We start from the raw sequence: 25,939 nt of genomic DNA, 5'->3' as shown, positions 1-25,939 counted from the left end.
TATATATTGAGGATTTAAACTTCCTTGTTTTAATTACTTTTTCTCAAAACACACAGAATTTAAAAGGTAATTACTAGCTAATCAGGGAGTAACCAAGATTAATCATTCACTTATCAACAGAATGTTATCATAATTAATTAGAACTGACTGAACAGTAATTAATCAACATAATGGATGTGTAATGCCTCACTGTTTGCTTCTTAGTCTTAGCTTATCCACCAAATCCATTATAAATAAGGCAGAACACATTAATCACTTCTTGTGTTCTATCAAACTAACTTTGTATCTTCCAACTCTTCTGAGTTAAACATACACTTTGTTACATAGTATATATCATATTCCTATACGTCACAAACTCATTTTAAACACTTGTTTGACATGACTGAACTAAATTCTTGTATAATGCCAAGTTTATGAATTAAACAAATCTGCATTACACTGAATACCAATGAATGTTATTATAGCTTCTAAAATAGAGAAACAGGAAGAGTAAAATCACATCAAACTATTTTTTTCTATACTAAACCCACAATCTCACAGGTGTTTCTCTTACAATGTCATTTTTAGTAATCATGATATAAAACATAAAATGTGCTAAAAATAAATTCCTGTTATTGTTTAACAGCTACATATTTAGAGAACCTTCTCTCAAATTTAACTTGCTTAAATGCTGCACTAATTACTTATAATAAGGCAAAGGTAAACTTCCCATTTGATTAAAAGTACAAACCTTGACAGCCAGATAAGACATCTAAAAATTCTTGTTCTTATTATAACAGAAAAGTTTACAAAATTCTTTAATATCTTTAAAACTCTAACTACCTTGTAATGAAACATCTCCTGAGCACTAGTGACACCTGCTTGGTTCCCTACGATCACCACTGCTTCCATCGGAGCTAAGCTGGATCCTGTTCGACACACCACTCTAGAAAACACAGTTCCATTTCATTCGAGTACTTTGTCACGTCAGTTTATTCACTGCTACTTATAGGTTTTCAGCTTTATTTCATTATACTTAAATGTTATTTAATTCTAATTCACTGAAGACCACTCCTATGGGTGTATTCCAAATGTAAATGTGTAATAAATACAAAAGTAGGGTAGTTCTGTTTAACAAATAATTTACTGGTATTTATAATGAGCAAACTTTTTATATAATTCATTGCAAGTCAAACCAATTCTCCTGCTGATAAACATTACCCTACAACACTGCCATTCTTATTCATTATTAGTTATTTGTAATTTAAGTATTTTTTTTTATGCAAATAGACAGGTGTTTTAACCAACTTTGCATATGCTTACCATCTGGCTGGGCCTCGTGATTTTTTTCCCTCAAATAATTCGTTTTTGTAAGTTTAGTTCTTTACAAATTCATTGGTTATTTATTTATCTTTCTACAACTTTTTTCCTTTTCAGATAAAAAAACAACAACAACAAGAGACTGTAAGCTACCTCACTGAAACACTGTAATCTTTAGGTATACATGGTATTCCCCCAATCATGATTTTATCTCTGATTTCTTCCTCACTAGTTCCAAGATTTGAACCTTCAATAGTGACCAGGGTTCCTCCTTCAATAGGTCCGTTCAAAGGATGAATCTACAAAAGTATCACACAAAAATAAAAATCAAGGTACTCTTATCCAATCAAAGAGGTTCTTTGTTTTCATAAATTTTGCTTTATGCAAAGATTAAGTACCCCTATCACCAACAACTACTGTAAGGAGATCTACTACTGATTTAGGATAATAGCTGTAAATATATATATAGTTACAACACCAAACTTTTAGTCATAATCTAGATATTGTGGCAGTGGCCATTTATTAATTGTCACTTTTAAAAACCTTAGAGTTAGTTAAATGTGATTAACTGGGACTCAGTTATGAGTCATGACTATCAAACTACTGTTTCCCACATTTAAAAAAACTCATAACAAAGAAAAACTAGCATAAAGCTGTAGTTTTAATGAACTAATTAGTAAAACTACACTTGATGAAAACATTGGCCCAAATAAATCTATGCGGCCCAAATAAATACGAAGATATACTATTAATCTTTAATAAGTTTTCAAATATAATCATGAATAATGTTTTATGATGCTTCAATATAGTTCATGTTTCTTGAGATGGATATCAGAGGAGATAGTTTTAAACGTGTAACACCAGTATCCACTTATACAACTATGCAACTTAATCTTTACAAAAACATAGATTTATGTACTTTATACTTGGCATGTACTGATTATGAACAATTTAAAATGGCAATCCTGTAATGACTTTTCAACAAACAGAAAGACAATTAATCATACACTGTATTACTGAATCTGTTATGTATCACTAACCCAATCAATGCGTGGGCGAGGGCAGGAGCTGACAATAGCTTCTGTACATGACTCACTATAGTCACAGCTGTTCCCACACCAGGCACACTGATACTGATTGCTTCTGGTCAGACACAAGGAACAGTCTGCACGGCCTCCGTGACTCCCCAGCAGGTGGCATTTATATAAAGTCACTAGATGGTATAATCATAGAAAATCTTTCTTTTTTACAAGTGATTCAATGTTAACTACAAATTTACATCAGTGCAATAAGCAACGTAGAGTACTTTCATTTATTCCAAGAACAGTAGTACTGAATATTTTCCTGTAAATTATCTTTTAAGTATGAATATACAACACTACTGATAGACTAATACTCAAAAAACATTTATTCCTAATCATATAAAATAAATATGAAAAAGGATTTGACTTTTAAAATATTTCCTAAACATGTATATTCTTTTCATATAAATTTTAATTTTTACCATTTCAATCGAGCCAAACACTATCAATATACTTTAAGTTATTTGACTCTTAAATGCACATATATATACACATGTCTGTTTGTTTGTTTACTTCAGAAATTCATGCAAAGCTACACAAGGGCTATCTACCCTAAGTATCACTAATTTTGAACTAATAGACTAGAGGGAAAACAGAAAGTCAACAGTACCAGCCACCAATACTTCTGATACTCTAATCAAAACAGTACAAGTTGACCATCATTCTTATGACACACCTTCAGCATATTTTTGTGACAATAGATCACAAATCATGGGCCCTTGGATTCACAATACAACACACTAACCACTAGATCACACTCAGCCCAAATAAAGATTAAAAAAAATATATTGGCAAACCATATTGATAACCAACATCTCTGCCAGCTTGATCTACCTGGGTAGCTTTTCACAGTATTTGTCTTCCTTAAATAAATATCAAAGTCTAATAAAAAATACAGCTCTTCCACACTGCTAGTACACACATAGAGTAATAGTTATGTTTGGTGTTTTGGTAAATCCCACAAAGCTAAAAAGTATAAAACTTACTGTTGGTACTGTCAATAAACGTGTTTCCATTCCACATCACTGTCAAGGAAGCTGGCATCTCTCCTACATCTGTTTGATAGGTATACTACAGTAGATGAATAAATAAGCTATTAATAATTTTCTGTAATTTAAATGTAAAAATAAAGAATTGAAAACTATGTTTACCATAAATTAACTACAAGAGCTAACTGTTTGAATAGTAATAATTAACACTTTTCTACCTGTTGTATTCTTTGTTCCTGTAAAAACATATTTTTTAAAGTGTTACATTTTACGGGATCACCAGAATCATAATGAAAAACCCTCCAAAGTATCATTGGTAAACTATTATTGTAGGAAATTATCAAAATAAATAGCTTGTGAAGTAGCTCTTAATCCTTGAATAAAGCTAATGCTTTCTAGAATTGAATATAAATTATTTATAGACCAATATGTAGAGCATAACAGATGAAACAAAACTTTTATTTAGTTTCTGTCTTACACAATCAACTTCAATGTTCTTTGTTAAAACACACAGAAGCAAACAATGAAGAAGTTTTTGGCATAAAGTAGATTTTGTAAAAATAACAATATTATAAAAATTATAATATTTGGTCAAGTGACCTATCTTTTCAAAGTGTTTACTTAATCATTCATTCATTTAGTGATAAATCATTAATCATTCATTTAGTGATAAAAAATACTTAATTAGAACTTAAAGCAATTTTAATACTTATTAGAATAGTACAAAAATATTTATATTTAAAATGTTAGACAGCAAAATAATAGTTATGGCTGTTAAAGAGCTTTAGTTCAAATCACAGAGTTAAAATTTCATAAAACTTACCACATTTTCAGCACAGATGATTCTACTGTCTCTCACCCTGGCAAAGACTCGTTCTTTTGCTCCTTCAATTTCTATAACACACTGAAAACCATCCTAAAAATAAAAAAGGCAAATTAATAATGAAACTAATACAATTCATATGTATAATTGGTAATCAAAACTAATATTTTAATGTGATGTGGAATACTAAATAGGAAAACAGTACCATTAGTTTACTATAATATCTATATGATTTTGTACACAGAGAATTTCATATTTCACAATTTTAAGTGATGAAAATGTATTATACATATTTTTTGGCTTTCACTGCTTAATAAGTTAAATCATTAATAGTAAGTTTGATCTCTCACTATATATCAAAAACATTGTAATTGATAATTCATTAAATTGCCACAAAATGTTCCAATTACAAGATGCTGAAAACAAAATTACTAAAACCTGGTTAAGACTTTATTCATCCATAATGCACATTTTTATCCAACTTATTAAATGTTCATAAATCTTTTTGGTTGATTATTCTGTCCCACTAAAATAATCAAAATTTTCTATAAAATCCTGCACACAAATGGTGATCAAGTCTCAGAAAAGAAAAACACGAAAGCATGAAATTACTATAATGATTAGGTAACGGCCGTCAAACTTAAATTTGCTACTCATTGTAAGGCTTCACAAAAAAAGTTAGAACATTACATTTTACTGTAAGGGATATGAGAACTTAAGTGAAAATTACAAGTTTCAGAACTATAATGATTAGGTAACGGCCGTCAAACTTAAATTTGCTACTCATTGTAAGGCTTCACAAAAAAGTTAGAACATTACATTTTACTGTAAAGGATATGAGAACTTAAGTGAAAATTACAAGTTTCAGAATAAGAGAAAAACTTGATATACTGACAAGGGGAGTCAACAAATTTTTCACTTCTACAACAATTTCTTTCCTCAGACCATTAGGAAGTACAATCTCTTCATTCAAGTTGAAGCTGGGGCAGTGTTGACGTCCTTTAATGAGGGAGTTAGTAGGGTTCTAAAAATAATCAGAATATTTATCAATTTTTCATAATAGTAACTAGGTAACATACTATTCTAATGTTGCGCTTTATTGATGATTGTCATAACAACACAAGTCATGATAGAAACTGATGCAAACACTGATTTTGACCTTGTGTAACTCACAAAATATCAATTCAAATCCTAATTCCAAATACCATAACCCACATAACAAGCTATGGCCTAACTTGCACTTCCAACTGATGTATGACTGCATATAATTTCTACCACATTCGTATATTTTCAAGGATTACTTTTTAAGATCAAACTGTTAGCAAAAATGTATCTTCAAGAAAACTAGCACTGAAATATTGGAAATGATATGTTGTCACAACCACAACGACTTGCTAAGGATCAAAATCCAAATACAATGTGTGACATCAAAGATCACTTACTTATACAGCTTCTATAAGAAAACATCAGTTGGTCTTCCAGTATGTGACTGATATTGAAAAACAAGTAGTATTGATATAGCTGTGCTCATGTTGCTTTTATTTTATGGTACCAAAATCTCATCATTACCAAGTCATATCCCTGATCCTTCTAACACCACACAAGCAGTGGGTACTTGACACAGCTGCTCGGAGCTGGGATTCTGCTGGTAAAAGTGATGCATATGATATTTAGCATAAACCTGCAAAACGGGCAAGCTGAACTGTGCCGACTGCAAGTTACCATTGAGCCACCAGGGGGACAAACAAAATGTAGGTATCTAAATAACTATACCATAGATTAAATTCACTACTAAGCAAAGCAACATACGCTGGTATTTTGCCTTTCCATTCTGTCATATAAGCCTCCATCTCTCATCATATGGACTGATATATAGTATCAAGTTTGTTAATTAATACATAACTATGTTGTGGAAGTGTGTAATGTAATGAGTCATAACTAATTTATCATATCTGTTGCCATTTTTGTGAAAATATTCATGCACGTATGATATAAGCCATTATAGGATCTCACTGCACCCAATATTCTTAATTTTGTGTGCATCTATGCACACACTAACATCAGAAGTAGCAACCCATTTTCTGTGTAAACATGAACTAAATATTTATGCATTAAAAACTAGTGTTAACAACCTAAACTAACTTTCTTGAGTTTTAACGTTTGTTTGTTGATAAATAAACTGTTGTTTTACATTGTTTCCCTCAAAGCTTTAAAGATCATCAACTATATCTGTATTCAAACGATACTGAGTACCAATGTTCTTATCTGAAATCATAGGATATTTGAAATTTCTACAAATATCAAGTATTTTATTATAGGGTTTCATTTCTAAATATTTATGTAGTCTTGTATTAACTTGGCTTTTAACTACTAGAGAGTAGGCTATAAGGCCGCGAGTGATTTTCTGTTAATAATAGGTATTTTTTTTTATTTTCATACTTATGGCAAGCTTTTCAATAAAACAGTATAATTGTAATTTTTATTTAAAAATAACACTGCAAACCATCAAAAATCACCTTATTTGCTACATCTGAATTTCATCTTTAAAACACAATATATTTAGTTGTAGATCAATTTAGTAAACTTACACTTTCCCCAACAATGACTCTTCTTGAACACAATGTTGCATTATGGGTACAAAGATTCTGATGAACACACCAACTGCAAGCCCATGAACTTGTTACACAAGCTTTACATCTGCAATAACCAGCATAAAGATTTTTACATTACCCCCATTTTGATGTAATGACACATACATGTAACATATAATATAACATTAAAGGACCTTTTGGTCCATATAAGCCATCCTCTCCACTAAATCAAATTAAACACTATAAAACTCAAAGCTAGCCTTTATAATTCAAATATTTATCAAGCCTTCCCCTAAATTTAATGCATCTACCACATCTGAAGGCAACCCATTCCAAAAGCCAACCACCTTGTTAGAAAAATAAAACTATCTTCTAGTTTTACCGTTTTCACCATTAAATACAAAAAAGATGATACATCAACACTATTAATTCCCTTAACAATTTTAAACATCTCAATCAGGTCTCTTCTAACTCTTCTTTTTTCCAAGAAAAAACAAGCTCAGAAACCTAAAATTTTTCTCTAAATAACATTAAGTAAATAAAACAGTTTATCTGTTACTGTCAACCATTTGGTAGTGCTGTAATACTTTCGTTGTAATAGATAAACCACAGATAACAATGAGTTTGTAAAACACATGCATATAGAAATAGTAATACATAGTAACAAAACAGATACTAACAAGTTGGGTGATTGATGTAATGTTGGCTTTCTACATTTTACAGGCTGATATATCTTTATAACCTATTACACAATATCAACTGAAGTATGAGAAAGACTTTATTTATGATACCTTTTGTGGGAATATATTTTGATCCATAATCAAGATCACAAGTTAAAACAAATAAACAATGAATTTTAGATTTAAATAATTTGCTGTTGTTTGAAACTTCTGATCAACAACCAATATTACAAATTAAACAAACGAAGGATTTTTGACATCACTGATTTTTTTAGAGTTATAAACACATTATATTAAATCTGCATTCCACTTCAGAAACCCATAAACAACATGGTATTATAATATCCTACCTGTTGTAAACACAGAGTTACTATAATTGCAAAATATGAGTGCATGACTTTTTAAGTTCTGAATTTTAATGTCCCTAAGCTGTAGTCGATTAAATACAATTATACAATGGATTCAAAAATGTTAGAATTTGTTTAATCAATTAAATTATTCTCATTACTATTACTTTTTAGTGTTGCTGCAATATTGGTCATAGACACTGAACAAGACTGGATAGACCAAAATCATCATGTAACCTTACACTGTGTGAGAATTAAACACAAAACAGAGTAGACTTAAATCACACTTTCTAATCTGTAACCTTATAATGAGTGAGAATCAAACACGAAACAGAGTGGACTTAAATCACACTTTCTAATCTGTAACCTTATAATGAGTGAGAATTAAACATGAAACAGAGTGGACCTAAATCACACTTTTTAATCTGTAACCTCACACTGAGTGAGAATTAAACACGAAACAGAGTGGACCTAAATCACACTTTCTAATCTGTAACCTTACAATGAGTAAGAATGAAAATGTGAAACAGAGTGAATGTTAATCATTTTTTCTAACTTGTAACCCTAACAAATTTATCATGCAAATTAAAGTACTCTAATAAATTAATAACAACTTTTCTCCATTCTTCCTCTACATCCACCTAATTACATGTCTGTATCTCTTGGGAAAACTTTCAGAAAAATATCCTAATGTAAACTGAATGTGTGTTTCTGGAAGTTTCTTTTTTGTAATTTAACTTTCACTATATAAAGCAGTGGCATAGCTACCATATATGCTTGTATGCTCAAGCATATATATCATTTTCACAATTTCTTTTAAAGATATATATACATATATATAGTTTATAAACATAAAATATAAATGTAATGTCTTCTCATTCATTCAAATTTCATTTCAATATATCACTGGTTATAATGATTTGCCCCCAGATCCTCCATCAGGGCTTCACATATGTGCATCCACATACATTTGATGTTGACTACACCACAGTAAAGGACTAACAAAAGTAATATAGCTTACAATGCTGTTTTGTTATAAAATTCTAACTTTCTTGCTTGATAAGAATTTACTGGGGAAACCTGGTTCTTGGGTGTGCTGTTACTATCTACCATAATTCTCAATGTTATGAAGATTATGTAAATATGAGCCCTCCCATCCCTACTTCTCTGAGATACTTAAGAGATTCTTCTGTCTCTCCTACAGTTTGCATTTGTGTGTATACAGATAAAGTTTTTGAATGCGTAACAGTATTTAGGCACCTATATATTTTATGCATGAAAGTCATATCATTGATATCAAGCCAAAGAAATTACCACTACTTCATATTTCAAACAGTAACTTCAAATAGAATTTACACATGAACACATATTATCTGATACAAATTTTATTTTATTCTTACGTTTTATGCACTCCACAATCATAGAAAGTAAATGGTCGGCTGATAAAGTCAGTGTCAGTTTCAGTAGACCGAACAGCAAGATTCACTTTTACGTGATCTATATAAAAAAAAACAAGGATTTAACAAATAAGAAATTCAAAGTTGGAGGGTATATATAAAAACCTTAAAATATATTTATGGCTTATAAATACATCCCATATCAAGTAGCACATGTCACATTTCTTAACAAGCAGTATATATAATATTTATTATTGCCAAGAAGTACATGTAATATCTATTGTTATTTTGTGAATGCCTTTAGCCTAAGGTGGCAAAGTATAATTATAATTAATATTCTTGTCATAAGACATTATTATGACACCTATATATTTTTTCACACTACGTTATTTACTAAATCCCTTACAGTTTTCCACAAATAATATCATATAATAGTATTTCAACCACACTACATCCACCCTATGATTAATATTTATTTTTGCAAGTAGTGTATATAATATCTATTGTTTTAGCTTAAGTAAGTCATTTCTATTTTATTGAGAACACAAAAACTGTACTAATTTCTTGAAAAGTTATATTTAATTTAATCGCTTTTAGTTACTCATTTAAAAAATCAGAATGATTAATATCACTTAATTAAGTGTAAAACTAACAACTCATATAAGTTATCAGTTATTTCAAGCTTTTCAAAATTAAACAGTTGTAACAATAATAAATTATCAAATATCCAAATCCCTACTTATATTACATCAAAGCCCAGGTCAGCAGTTATCAACAACAAACAGCACACTACATTATAATATGTCTGTATGAATCAAAATTGTTAAGTATATCTACAAACACAATATCACACATAGATGTAAGTTCCATCATCAAAGTATGCTAATACTCTGCCTTTTAAAAATGCAAAGAGCATGTGACATTGCCAACCCAGCATGTATTTCCAGGAAACTTAGTCAGTATAACTACAATGATATATAAGCCGTTTATCACAGTGGCAGTGTGTGCAAGGTGCAAATGTCATAAATGAAATGAATTTGAGAAAAGAGAGATTGTATATCTCCTGGAAGTTTAGAAAATCGATACTTAAAGTACTGACAATAATTAGTCACATAGGCTCTATTGTGCTTGAAACCATTTACGTGTATATTAGGAACTTGACATTACAATATCGAAAAAAGTTAATTTTAGAATGGACAAATTTGGATTAAGATTTTGAAAAAGTGCCAGAAATCATTCTTGCAAAAAAATTCTGAATGATGTTACTTCTTACTGCATCCAATATGAAGTCTATGGCAAACCACTCTGCACGTACTAAACATTCATCATCTTACTAAATGCTCTACAATATTTTACTTAGCATGAAACTCATCAGCACCAGAACTTTTTGTGGGGCAGTGAGAACCGCTGCATCCACTTTCAAAGTGATGACCAAATATGAGTTTAAAGGCATGGAGATGAACAGTTGTTTGATTATGCTATGCCAAAAGTAAAGTATTCCCTTGTACAAGTCAAAGGTTATGCAACGCTGTATTGTGGCTGTCACCACTAAGACTCTTTCCACAAATTGGCACTAACTGTAAATGTCCAAACACATTGAAAGGGGGATGTCAGAGCCTCTTGGCTTAGTAGCATATACGATTTTATCCAGGTAAAACTAAAAGTATATTGTTGCTTCACACATTTTCCAGATATAACATGAGTTTAAAATGTACAAGGCTATATAGTGATATCACAGCTATCCCTACTTCGGTATTTGAACTTCCTGCTCATATGAAACATAATACTGAGTTAGGTTTACTCTTTTTTTTCTTTTTTAGTTTTAAACATTAGATACACGTCTTGAATTAATTATACAAAATATAACTATATAGATATACTACGATGGAAATACACAAAATTATGAATAAATTACTAACCTTTTCCCACTGGAATGTTTGGTCGACTTGTGAAAAGCGGTGTTTGACAATTCAAACCACGTTGGGTAACACGAGCTGGAATAGGATCGCTATCTCCAAACACACATAAATAGTTGGCACCATAAGGCAGCTGAGGCAGTTGATTTATAACAAGCTCCACCTATAAGAAGAACATGTTTTAAACATTTATCATTTCACCAGGAAGTTATAAAAATTAATAATATTGAAAATGGGCAGTTGGATATTTGAAGTTTCATATATAAGTGATAAAACCAAAATCATTTTATTTCACAAAACAACATAAAGTTGCTTAAAACTGAAGAAAAATGTGTCATTCATCTAAACCGAGATAGAAGGAACTGAACTCAAGTTTCACCTAATGGTCCTAACTTTTAAAAGTAGTAGATCATTTTTTAGTTCTTCGAATGCAATACAAATTAGCCAAACACATTCAATAAATAAATAAAAATCGTGTTACCCTTATTAAAAAATCAAGAATAGTTCTATTTTGAATTATTGTGGCGTTTCATTTCTTTCCGTTTTAATACAATATTCCCATTTAAGTTAGAATAATACTTTTACAAGTTGTCACAACTCCTGTCAGTATTAGAGATTCAATACGGAGGAAGAGGGGCAGAACAAGTCAATTCATGTCATGATAATCGTTCGCAAAGTAACAGCGACAATTAAAAGGCGTTTATGCTCTTACATGAAATACTTCCTAACTATAAATATTACACGAAAGCAGTAGCTTGATCACTGAGGTTAATCATACTTTAAGTACGATGTAACTGCCCATCACATCAACTTACATTGTATCAAGCTTGTGCAATGTACGGCGAAATTAAATCTTAGACCACACATCTTGACAGACTTCACACAGTCCCGCCACTGAATATAAATGTCGACTACCAAGACCACGTTTAAACGCACAGTAGCCCATTACTACAGCATCGGAGTCAAGGTGGGATTGCTGTGATTCCACACCAGTTTTATCGTCATCTTTCTCAGGGAAAAAAAAAAATGTTGATTTTGAGATGTGCCGAAAGATTGTGAGTCTTCATTAACTTCAACTCCTCGTTAATTATCTTGTATGGATACGCTCAACTTCATCAGTTTTGTTTTTCTTTTGCTGTTATTTTGGGGGGGGGGGTGAAATTAAAATTCTGACGATCAGCAAGTGAGAAAGCAAGGAAAGCCAAAGACGATAACTTCAAAGCAGGTCTTCACTCCTTCAAACCAGAAACGAGGTACCCACTTAATTATCGAACATATATAGTTTTTGAAGCAGATATTTGTGGGATAATATTATCTCACATGTAGATGTTTAAAAGCTTTACATACGTTCAGAAACTAATACGTTTGGAAACGCCAAAACTGCGTTCACAATTCACTTTCTCTCTTCAGCTGACCAATCTCTGCTACACCTAACATTCGTTATGCAGGCTTCCACACACAAAGTATTCGTGACCGGATCCTGCTACAAAAGAGTAACACTTAGAGCTAAATTTAGCATGTTCCAAATAAGAGCTCAGAAAAGTTAATAAACATGACACGACAGCTCGGATCTGCAGCAACACACCACTGAATTAGCATATAAAACTCTTTCTTGTGGTTAACCCTTTATATTCATCGAACGATATGTTAATTTTTTTTTTTTTTTTTTGTTAATGAAACGTGTCTCGCGTAGGAGAATGTGGAATTTTTCACTCTACGTACGATTTTTAACTTAGATTTTATACGCGTTCTAGAAAATAGGGCCTCACTGCATGATTCGAGCAATACAGAATATTTTCTGGCTTTTTCCAAATAATTCTAGAACAAACCAAAACAGTTTAAATCGATGTGTTACATGTGGTTCGTTTGAAATCACAATGTGTTCTTCGAAAAATTAAAAAAACAAGTTTGTTTTTCTTCAGATATTCAACACTTACAGTTCTAGCAAAAATGAAACGTTTTCAGTCTTATCCTTTTTACAGCTAACTCTATATCCACTTCTTATTAGGATATTTTCCAGAGTTAAAAATAAGTGCTGTTGGTTCTATTTAAAAAACTCACCCGGAACTATGGGAGCCTATAGCTCCACTGCATGAAATCTTAAAATACTAAATTAAATAAGTTCTCACTAACGAAATCTTTGTAAAGTATCTCGTTTCTCTTATGTTGACGTTTACACTTCACGCACTTTATATTCTGCTTTTACCCACTGTTGTGTTATAAACGTGAAAGTTAAACAAGATTACTATAGAGGTATTATCAATTTCGCAAGCCTGGAGGCAACTCTCAAGGCACTAAGTTTAAAGCTTTTTTACTTAAGTTCTTGCCTAAGTCTCTGCTTCAGACGAGCAAGCATCCTGTCCTCGAGCTTACGTGGACGTTTTCCACCCATTCATTTTTTGCTGTCACCATGGTGATCTGAATCTACAAATTGAATTTCACCAGTATTCTATCACTGTATAACTTAATTTAGAGAGAGGAGGGTTATATATTTTCGTTTTGACCATAATCTGATTACATTAGTGCAATCTCACAGTAAAATTGAAATGTAGCATGTATGACACTGTGATAGATATGTAGAAAAAGCAAGACTTCGTGTTCGCCTCGAGTTAACACGCGTCAGTATAAACAAAGTTCTGTTTTCTTTTCTCCAGCACATACACAAATAGACCCGTGACGACAGCGCTTCTATAGCTCCAAGTATTATCCTATTCAACGACTTGCTGTCTTGATAAAAACAATAAACACATACTCTAACGAAGATGCAAGGCACGCTTCATGCAACTTTAGTGTTAACTTTCAAAGAAGAATGTAAGAACGGTTTAAAAGGCACTTCTAGCGAGAAATTAACAAGAAACGGTAACTATCCGTACTAATAAATTTGTCAAATACGGCCGATTTCATTTTTACTCTTCAAAAAAAAAATATGCTGTCTAAAGTAACTACAGTTTCCATTACTGAGAATAAAATACAATTTTCAAATACATAAGTTCGTTCTTTAACATTGATGTTACGCAATAAGTTTCAGCTCCAACTTGTATGTAAAATACATTTTGTTGACCACAGCATTCTCAATTGCCTTTCATTCTGATTATTAACCCCCCCACACCTCTTCAAACATAAAAAACTTGTATAAGAACTATGCAATTTTCAATAAGTTTATTAATACAAGATTTATTTATTTAATATGCACTCACAAATACAAATATACAAGGCTTAATTAACGTAATAGAAAGCTTCAAGACTTACTAAAAAACTGATTACTGAAGGATTCATATTAATCTATAAACACTGAAAAAAATTCTCAAGAAAAAAAGCTTATATGAAATAATATGAGATACTTTTTTTTCAAAAATGTCAGTCTTTTGAAGATTATTTTTTACACTTACATTGAAGTCTGAGTTAATCTTGCACATTTTAAAACCTTGATTATTTTAGTCTTTGTTTCACGAATACTGAAATTAATTGTAAATGCACATTTAAGATTTTCAGAAATTTACTCTGAATTTTAATATTTTAATTATAGATTTTTTTTCTTCTTTAGTAAGACCACATTACCAGTTGTACATGGAAAATTCAACACGTTTCTTGTGACACGTATTCAAAATGACTAATGTTCAAACTACAAGTCAACATTTTTTAAAGTCACACCCACTACATTCTTTGTCGAAACATTTGGACTTTTCTTTATTCATAATCGACAAGAATCCTTAACCTCACGACACATATTAACTTTGATAATGGCTTTGTCATCTTTCTGAAACACACAAACTACACAATTCGGACCCACACAGCAGCTTTAAAAAAACACCTTTTATCAAATTTAACTTTTATTAGCAAGCCCTACACGTGAAGTAAAATTGGAAATAATTAAAAAAACTTTAACTAAAACAAATAAGAAAATATGTGTGTTCAACCACAACGTTCCACATTAAGAAGAAACGGTTTAACTTAACACCTCCAGTTACCCGTTTTATTAATTTATTGTACTTTTAATGCTCTTGTGTTCCATTGGAGGCAGTTACCTTTCCACAAGTGACTATAGTAAACGAATGGTAGTTTTAGATATAAAACATTGTGAGCTTAAACACCCATATATATATCCGCTCGTAATTTTTCTGTATTAATTAAAATCATCATTCAAATTTGCGAATAGAAATTAAAGCTGAGGGACAGCGTGTCCCTGCCTCAGTTTGGATCCTACTTCTTCAGATGCCTCTGTTACTACTCAAACATTCTGTCAGTCGTGTCCTTCACATTTTTTTTTCCTTTTTCGTCTAGCTGTCTGTAACTGGTTTGTTTCATTATTCATCCAAGGTAAGGATTATCTCTTACCTCTTAGATGTAAAAATTAATATAAACTGTTGTTTTATCTGTTAAATACACACATGTGGATATTTAACGTCTCGTATAAAATTCACTAATTATTTTCTAAGAGAGCTATAAAAAAAGTGATATCGTTAAGCCATCACAAAATGTGAAGAGTTCAGTGTATCTTACAGTTTTTCCACCTGATCTCTTTAAGAAGTCTACAAGTTTTGAGATTTCAATATATTGTCGCTATTCCCATTTCAACAATTGTATGTACCCGGTATTTTAACTGAATTCTTCTTCTTAAATGATTGGACAGAAGAAAAAAAAGGTTGTTGATTTATGACAAAGGCTGTCGGCAACTGGCCAGCAACACCCACCGCCAACTCTAGGTGTACTCTTTACTAAGGAATAGTGGAATTGACCATCATGTGGTAACGCCCAAGTTTCTATTACGCGACGCGCAGATTGCGAGTCGAGCGCCCTCACTGCTAGGCTATGTCAGGCCCAGAGAAAAAGAATAGAATTAGTCAGTGAGGTATGTTTAACCGCAAAACAAATCTGGATGGCTTAACATTCGCTCAATATGCATCTTCTGTTATTACACAAGATTAACTGAGACAAGTGTAACAATTGTTAGTTCTTCTGCATAAATGAAATCAAGCTTAATATGCAGAGAAATAAAGAAATATTATGATTTGTATCTATAGTAATCTTGCGTCATAGAAGGAAAACAATACTATAATATTTTTTGTTCATTAAATACTGAAATACACGTTCGGATGAAAGAAATGCCAGCTGTATAACGATAAAGAAATAATCATTTAATGTAATAATACTGATAAAGCAAGTGAATTAAACCGACTATACAGATGTCATTAAAAATAGTTATTTAGATATTTTATAATAAAACTTACCGCGGAAGAACTGGCGTATGGAATCGGATTTGGTCGAACAGACTGGAAATCGATACACTGTTTGGTTTCCAGTGATAACCACCGGGAGGAGCTGCGATCTGTAAACGACCAAGTGGTATTCTGACAAGCTGCTTTAACGGTGCACCTATTGAAATAAAGGAACAGTGAATGGACACAATCACCGTTACCCAAATAAACAAAACGAAGACTGTTGCAATTGTTTACCACCAAACAGGAAATGAAATACAAGTATCATCTCGCCAGTGGCGTAGTGATGGGGCGCAGGGGGGGGGGGGTATTTGCCCCCGGACGCCGGGTTCCGGGGGCCCCAGATTAGCAACCAATTTACCCAGAATTTAGCTGTTCCCAAAAGACTAAAGCTCATTAATTAAAATGTTTTTGCTATTCTTGACATCAAATCAGTATATCATCAGAAATATTACGCCCAGGGAAATCCCCTAGTTTTCAGTGTTAGATTAGTTAAAATACGCTGACATCTCAAGGCTAACAGGAAATAAACTAAATAAAGTCGCATGAAAAATACCCCCATTTACATTTCCATGGTATTAATGCTTTTCTGCACTCTGTGCCGCTATTACTTATTCGACCAGCAGTTGTCTTTGAAAGTCTAGATAATCACGACATTGATTATCCCATGGTTGGTGGGTAGGGCTGCCATGTAACATTGGAAGTTAGAAAGTAAAGTGTAAAGGGCGGGTGGAGTTGGGTTCTTGTTGTTGTTTTTGTTTTTTTTTGGGAGGTGCCAAATTGTTTTGCCCCAGGCGCCAGACACCCTCACCCACTACGCCACTGTCAGCTCCTAAGATTTGATATTTATATTTGAAAGAGCTCAATCTTGACTTATTTTATGCCTAATAATTGTATAATAAAATCACATGACACTAAAAGTACAGATTATTTGGGAATGAGCTTTCGTTAGTTATTTTCGCCCTATGTGAGGGAACCTTAAAGACACTATTCAATATAACCACCACAATACATAAAAATTAATAGTCCACAATTTCTTGTAAGCTGTTCCATCGACACAAAAATTATTACCTTAAGCCAATGGCGTTTATAAATGATTTCCGGAATTACTTTTACAGGTTCGATGATTTTCAAGGACGCGCGTTTCATATCTAGTTGTTGTTTTTTAAATAATTGTATTCTGAAAGCTTTATTGTCAGCTTTAATGAAGGAACCAACATGCTATTTTGGAGATTTTAAAACTATAATTTACTTAACTCTTCGCAACGAATTTCATGTAAACATTCGAATCTCAATTTTTAATGAAGATTCTTAACAAACACGACAAAGTGCCACATGGCCAGATATTTTCAAACCGAAGTAGTTAGTCTGTAAAGATACCCCGCATCTTTTAGTGATGAATAACGAAAAGGTTAAATTTGTAGTATGTGCCGGTGTTTCATAAATTTGATTCGCGAGTTGAGTATGTTGTAATATTATGAGCTACAACAGGTAAGTAGGATTAACTAGAGGTCGACTTCATTATATTAAAACGATTTTGAAACTCACTACGTCGTTACAGTCTATATCGCCATGTTCAGTCCTGCTCTATCTGATGTCCGTGCATCTTGACAATAACCCTGCAGCTTAGCTTCCACTGTAAAAGGTCTAACTTTTCGTCATATGGCTGTCATGTTCAAAACACAATTCTTCCTTGCAAGCTTTTTATAATTCATCTAGTACACAAGGACGCCGATTTCCCAGTGCCCATTTCAACATTTCAATTACACAGAAATCCACAGGAGGTGCAGCCGGTAACTTGACCAGTATGTCTTTATATAGAATAGCATAAATATCAGTTTCATTTTTAATCTGCTTGAGGTATGCAATGGAAAAATAGGAAGTATGACTGTAAGTCTAATCTTGATGAACTCATATCCTGTTGGTCTCGTTTCCAGAAGGAGATCCTTCTCGGTTATGTTGTGTAATGTTGCTTGGAACACATGGACGGCTTTTGCCACGGACTTTTTGAATTCAAACTATTACAAAATGTTGCACTTTACTTACCATGGTTGGCGTATAACTTGTTGCAAGTCTCTTTCTGGATGGTTCTGAACCCCAAGTTGATCCATTCTTCTTTGTTTTCCAATGCCATCAAATACAAGGGAAATACCCGATAGGATCTTAGTGTACGTACATTTTGCATCGGAAAGTGCTGTTAACATATCCAACCCAAAAGCGGTATCACACTACCCATGTATAACGGTAAAGAATGCCAAAATGTAGCTCCGATATATTTTGTTCTACCGCAACTTTATATTGGCTGCGGGATTCACGTGACTTGATTTCCATATTCAAACCTGTACGTATGTTAAAAAGCTCAAGCTACGTTCCTGCAATATTTATTATTATTAATTTAAGTCGGTAAGCAGAAAGCCCGAATATATTCACACATTACATCATAAGCAGATTGGTTTGGTTTGTTTGGAATTTCGCGCAAAGTTACACGAGGGCAATATGCGCTAGCCTTCCCTAATTTAGCAGTGTAAGACTAGAGGGAAGGCAGCTAGTCATCACCACCCACCGCCAACTCTTGGGCTACTCTTTTACCAACGAATAGTGGGATTGACCGTCACATTATAACGCCCCCACGAGCATGTTTGGTGTGACGGGGATTCGAACCCGTGGCCCTCAGATTGCGAGACAAGCGCCCTAACCACCTGGCCATCCCGAGCTATCATAAGCAGAAGGGCCAATTGTGTTTACACATTACAAGTAGATGAGCTTTCTGGAGCACTTTCAATGCAACATTACAACAATTTGTTTAGTCTCTAATTTATTAAATGTTTATTTCAGAATTCATTGTATTCTTCAAAATTAATTGTAGCTGTACACCAGAAAGTGTTCCAATGAATTTTTTAGACATCACACGTTTATACTAGTTACATTTTTCTTCTTAAGTTCCATTACAAAGCATTATTCTATAAAATGTTTTAAAGTTTACCTTATTTTGACGGATGTTACTCATTATACTGTGGAATATTTAGATATAAGAGCAACCTGTTTGTACGTGTAAAATCTACACATGTGCTGCTTGAGTAACTGAAAACAATCGTTATACGCGTTCATTTCAAGACTCCTGTTATTATAATGTTACTTATGTCATGTTACTTATTCAAAGTATCCGATACTTCTTGTTTGATACAAGTCTGTCAAACCTTTTATTATTATGAGGAGCAAGAACGCCAATCATAACAACTGAAAGCTTCCCAAAACTGATTATATTAGAAACTTTATTTCGTAATTCTAGATCAAGTCGTGTAGTTTTTATGTAATTTTGTGTTCAATATTAAGTTTTGAATGTAGTAACATACTACGCTGAGTCATAGTGCACAACAAACGTTTAGTAATGTCTCTAGGCTAACTTTTCTTCACAAAAGTCTCTCTCTTTATACGGTATTATATATGCGCTATACATATAAAACATAATTCAACTAAAACAAGTACAAGTTTCAACCTGTGGATACGACTCACTAACACTAACTCTTCGTTCGTATACATTATTCATTTCCTTTTACCAGTAAAAAGAAATAAAGAAGTTAAAAGCGAGAAGTGTTAAAGTGTTATCAAAATACAAACACAAGTAAATTTATTTTTAAAAAAACGGAAATTATTTTAAGTAACCGATTTATGCTAGAAATTATTTTAATTTATGTAATATTATAAAATTTTAATGCTTATATGGTCGTAATCTATCGAACACCAACCACTGTACGGATTCTCTTCTCCAAACACTCTGTGCAACTTTTGTTGTGTTCACACCTCAACAGTTTAACTTACATACGTTCTAAAGAACACCAACCAAAGTGCGGATTCTTCTCCTCCAAGTACTCTACGTAATTTTTCTAGCGTTCACACCTCAACAGTTTAACTTACATACGTTCTAAAGAACACCAACCAAAGTGCGGATTCTTCTTCTCCAAGTACTCTACGTAATTTTTCTAGCGTTCACACCTCAACAGTTTAACTTACCTACGTTCTAAAGAACACCAACCACAGTACGGATTCTTCTTCTCCAAACACTCTGCGCAACTTTTATGGTGTTCACACCTCAACAGTTTAACTTTGCTGATCTGAAAAGACAAGCATTATGTTACCAACTCGTCCATTCATAACAGAGTTTGACTTGAAAAATTACAAAATATTTAAACCCTGAGCCAGAAACAAAATACAACATTCAATTACGGACCATTTCCAGCAGTTAAAAACGTTGTTTGATAACTTTAGTGTATCGCTGATGTTTACAAAACATAATAATTTTAAACTGTATTTCATTACCCCAAATAATGCTTTAATGAAGCATGGACGTGCTATCATACCGACTCGCTATTTACAGAAATAAAACTTGCAATGAGGATACTCAAGCTTCATATTACGCGTGCGAGACAATTGTTTCCAACTTTTTCACTTTGTGTTATTCCGAAAAAGTAATGGCATGAATGTCGCCATTTTGTAACCATGCATAGCCTAACTCATTTTATTTTAAAGCCCAATAGACAGCCAAAATGGAATTAACGACTTACTGTGTGTCCAGATATTATGTTAACAAAACTGTTTACTTTCTGGGTAAGGTTGTTAAGGTAACTTCCGGACACTGTATACTCGTTGAATTAAACGTATATTGTTACACCTGAAAAAGCTGGTTTATGAGAATCATTAAGCTTTAGAAGATAAAATCCTTAAAGAGTTTTTGGCTCTTATGTTACGTCCGGTGAAACAATTCAAAGTATTTGCCCATAAAAGAAAAAAAATGTTTGCCTATAGTGCAAAAATACCAAGTCAATGCCTACAAAAAAACAAAAAACTTTCGAATTATATAATATCTGTGCTGCCTTATGATATTAACTTTGGAATCAATGTTATGGCATATTATCGCATGAGATGGGCTTTAATTCTTATTATCCCCTCCTCCCGTTAAAGGATCAATTCCAATTAATCCACACCAGCAACTACGATAATGAGTTGATGATTCCTCCAAACCAACTTTTACTGATATGTCATTTCACGGGTATGATCAATGATATGTCATTTCACGGGTATGATCAAAGACATAATTCTCACATATTTTTTCTTAAAAACTGTGCAAGTAAAGTAGATAACCATCAGTTTTTATATAAAAAATAATATTGGAGTGTATCAGTTTAATGTATAATTAGAATAATAATTTAAATAAATAACTTTGGAGCCTAAAATACTGCAAAAAGTATTACTTATTTTAGGAAATATTTGAAAAACATGTGAATGTGATCCGATTTTTACTGGCGGAAATTGTAATTATAAAAATCATATATAAATCTAGACGTAGTCAGAAGTGATCAACAACAACAAAAAAGCTTAGAATCATATTCACGTTACGAAATAACTGAGCACGAATTTCAGCACGGTAGAGAGCGCTTTTCTCTACATGGTATTAATACAAGATTTAAATAAGCAAAATACAATCGAGTCTGAAAACTATCTCATAGAGACAGATTTACTTAAGTCATAATTTTAGAATTAACTGAAACTAGTTAGTTTGTTTGTTTTGGTGTTGATTATGCACTATCTTTGATTAAAGATGTGCTCATTTTTCCCCCTAGACGTTAAATGGACTAGGTCGTCAGATGACTGACTGTTATTCCAATAAGCTCTTAGACAGGTGCTCTGCATTGGTTAAAACACATGTTACCTATATTCTATGTTACTTGTCAAGCAATTAAACTGACATTAAAGAAGAACAGTTTGTAGGAACTCGATTAAAAGGTGCTTTAGTGACCCGAACTGCACAATTTCATGGCTTTGCAAAAGGAAAAATAAGAAACATTATTGCAGCCTGACAATTATCCCACAAGCCTCATCAGTTGAATGTAACAGTGGTTGGAAGATCATTATTAGTGAACGAGACCTCTGTTTTTTATGTCAAATTGTGTCCTCGAGGAATGGACCATCAACACACGTTTCAGGAACTTTCAGATGTCTTACTGTAAACAACCGAAGAGTTTCTAACGCGTTATTAAACCTTTTCCGCCGGATATTTCTTCTTTGTAGTTTTTCTACTGACTATAATCCCTATATGTACTCCAACGTTTATGATGTGCGATAGTAAAAGTATCTTTGCTATTAAAAAGATAAAGAGGATTATGAGAGTTTCAGACGTTTCATGTTCGCATACCTTATAGGGGGATGATACATAGAGGAATCCTGCAGTCGCGTCCAGATGCAAGCCTTGGATAATAGGGTGGCCTTCATCCACAACCACCTCTTCAAATTCTTCGGCTTTAGCTGAGCTGCTGATAAAAAACTGCAACACAGAGTTAGAGTAGTGTTAGCTCCTTATTTTATGTAAGAATAATTACTAACAACTAAAAAAAGAGTAAATAAAAATTTAAACTCTATCGTGTTCTAAAACGCAATAGAAAAAAAAATGATATACAAAATTTGATGTTCAAACAATAACAATTTAATTGCTTGAAGAATAGTCCAAAAACAACTGAAAACGATGGGTGTCCAACATGATTTGAACATGTCTTTCTAACTCACAAGTATAATGTGAGTGAAAACTCTTATTATTCAATAGTCAATTTTATGTTAAACTTTTGATCTATCAAGTTGAATATGACGAGTATCAGTGTGATGAATCTAATTAGTGTAAATAAATATAAACACTCTATAACAGCACAGAAACAAAAGGAAGAAAAAAAAGGTGAATGCTCTATTTAAAATATGTGAGAAAAAACTGTAGATGAAAATAAACAAGATCAGTAAATTTAAAATAGAGAATGGAGTGAATATATTTCGCTATAAAACCTACTTCTGAACGTTTATCGCTCTAATTAAAGGCTTGTAAGTTAATGTTAGAAGTAATGGGTGGAAATAGGTTCGTTCCACCTTTGGCCTGACCTTTATTTTTAACGTTATATCCAACTGATTCCGTGCACTATAGCGCCCTCTTTCGCAACCGTGGTGTAATCAATTATAAATGGCGGCAACTATATTTGAAGAATGGCATAGTTATCTTGATGTGATATAGCATCTAACTCTGACGATACCTAATAGTAGAGCAAGGTCGGTTACAAATCAGACTGTCCAGTAGTATTTTTAATGTTAATGAAAAGATTCTATCTGTCTCATTCTGTTATATTACATTGAAAAGGCCCCTTATGACTACAGACAGTTTTAAAGATACATTGCTACTACAAGGAACCATCACTTGGTATGGTCATCTAACAATGTCTCACGTAAGATCAAAAGTTGGGTATTTTGGGTAAACAGTGATAACAAAATCACAGGCGAAAACCATCTGGCCACAGAGTGGAGCTTACAAGGCTCTCGTTTTTGGAACATTTAAACTCACAGACACTTACCTAACCTATCTATATATTATCTTACTTCTTTCGTATTTATTAGGAATTATTAGTAATACACACAAAAACTTAAAACAGAACTTTTATAAATCTGTTTAGAACATTTTGAATTTCATCTCCATCTATTTGATTATTAAAATAACACAATTACTAACCAAATTTTTTATTTTAAATAACACATAATTACTAACCATTTTTTTATTTTAAATAACACATAATTACTAACCATTTTTTTATTTTAAATAACACATAATTACTAACCAAATTTTTTATTTTAAATAACACATGATTACTAACCAAATTTTTTTATTTTAAATAACACATAATTACTAACCAATTTTTTTTTGGCAATCACCTTTGCAGAAGTCTTTTTCAAAGCAACTTCAAAAGCTTTCAACTGATTATATTCATCCATTAGTTAATTTTCACTAGCTTTTCATTATGCATTTGTGAATGGGCACACGCTTGAGATCTTGATAGAATGAATGGTAATCCCTATGGGCATTATTTTATAAAACTTTGCTATTTGTTAGTTGTTTTTTTTATATATCATTTGTGCATCTTATTTCAAGGGATTTTAGTTTACCAATTTTAGTGCTTACTTCTGTCTCCAAGTTGTCAGACAATATAAATATATGTCAAACCAGGAATTTGTTGTTTGGCACCACTGATCTATGATGGTAATCACCTTTTCATCACTCCCTTTTTTTATCCTGAGGGCCATTCTCTTCAGCATTTTTTCATCTTCTGTTGCATCTCCTTTCTCTGAACTGTTTCCATTAGAAGTATCGACCTCAAAGGTATATCTTTTCGTGGTGCCCTCAATGGCTCAGTGATACGCCTGAAGGCTTATAAAGCTAAAGATCTGATTTCAATACCCATGGTAGACACAGCACAGATAGCCCATTGTGTACTTTTGTGTTTAATAAGAAACTAACTTTTAGCGGTACATTTTCACTCTCAGTACCATCCTCTTATTCCATCCCATGCATCAGTTCTTGTGTATTTTATAATAACGCATTCCAGTGGTTAATACATATTATACAATTGGTCATAACTGGCTGGAGACAGCGAAAGGAAGTAGGAGTTGAGACGTTGTGGGTTTAAGCACTGAACTCCTAAATGATTATCCGTGGCTAGTAACTAGTTCGACATCTGCGTTAAGATCATGTCTGATAGATGGAATATTTCCAACGCTTTTTGGAGCTATGACTACATTTTCCATTATGCCTTAGTTAATGAAAATGACAAGGACTGGAAATGGACAATTTTTTTGGGGGGGGGGTGTTATTATAAACGTTTTGACTTTGATTTATGTTAATTTATATATATATATATATATATATAGTGCTGATTTGATTGCCTATGTAAGTTAATGCAGTTAGTTCTAGAGCTACTGATCGATTTTTATATTTACAGAACTAACTAACAATATGGTAACTAAATGAAGCATCCGAACACAAAACAAACACAAATAACATAAGCTACAACAAGAATATCATACCTTAAAAGATAGTGAATAGATAGTATACGAAAAAGGTTTGCCAACTAGTAGACAATGACGAATTCACTTTAGAATTTTGTATTTGGGAGGCATAAGGGGGATAAAATGTTTGTTTGAGGGGCAGAAAAAATGAACATTTTCGTGTATGTGTAAGTTACAATGGAGAGAAGTTAAAATGTTTAAATACTATATCTCAGATGGGGGGACTGCTGGGGCAGAACTCTCCAGTGGGGCTCTTCCCCCAAACAGTCGTGGTTGACACGCCCCTTGTAGTACAGCACATTTTACAGAACAATATACGAGATGTATATCATTCTATTCACAAATGCTTCAACAAAACCAAATATTAATTAATGACAAAATATGATGAACTGGAAACTGTTGAAGCTGTAGTGCAGATACTTACTGAGTCGTTCAAAACTTCAACCAATGATTACCCATTCATTCTATAATTAATATCGAAATTAATAATACTACAAATACTCAAGAATGATTCATACATATTAAGTCGTCAAGAAATTAATGTCGCTTTTTTAGATGAAAAAAAAACGAACAACTTATATATCAAAACAAAACATTTATTAAGTGAAATAGTCTCCATTCTTATCGATGATGCTTTTCCATTTTACAATCAGGTTTTTAATGCCCTGCTTAAACAAATCACTTGGCTTTAAAGCAATAAACATGTCCGTGTCCTCTTTAACACCTTCAAC

At 32.6% G+C, this 25,939-nt stretch overlaps 1 pseudogene; it reads right to left on the bottom strand.

Annotated features, from left to right (window-relative positions):
- The window catches only part of LOC106462677, a 63,676-nt pseudogene that overhangs the window by 21,381 nt on the left and 16,356 nt on the right, over positions 1–25,939 (bottom strand).

Source organism: Limulus polyphemus, unplaced genomic scaffold (assembly GCF_000517525.1).
Source record: "Limulus polyphemus unplaced genomic scaffold, Limulus_polyphemus-2.1.2 Scaffold1223, whole genome shotgun sequence".
Classification (NCBI taxonomy): domain Eukaryota; kingdom Metazoa; phylum Arthropoda; class Merostomata; order Xiphosura; family Limulidae; genus Limulus; species Limulus polyphemus.
Note: the sequence above shows the minus strand (reverse complement) of the source record. Positions and strands in the feature narration are given on the sequence as shown.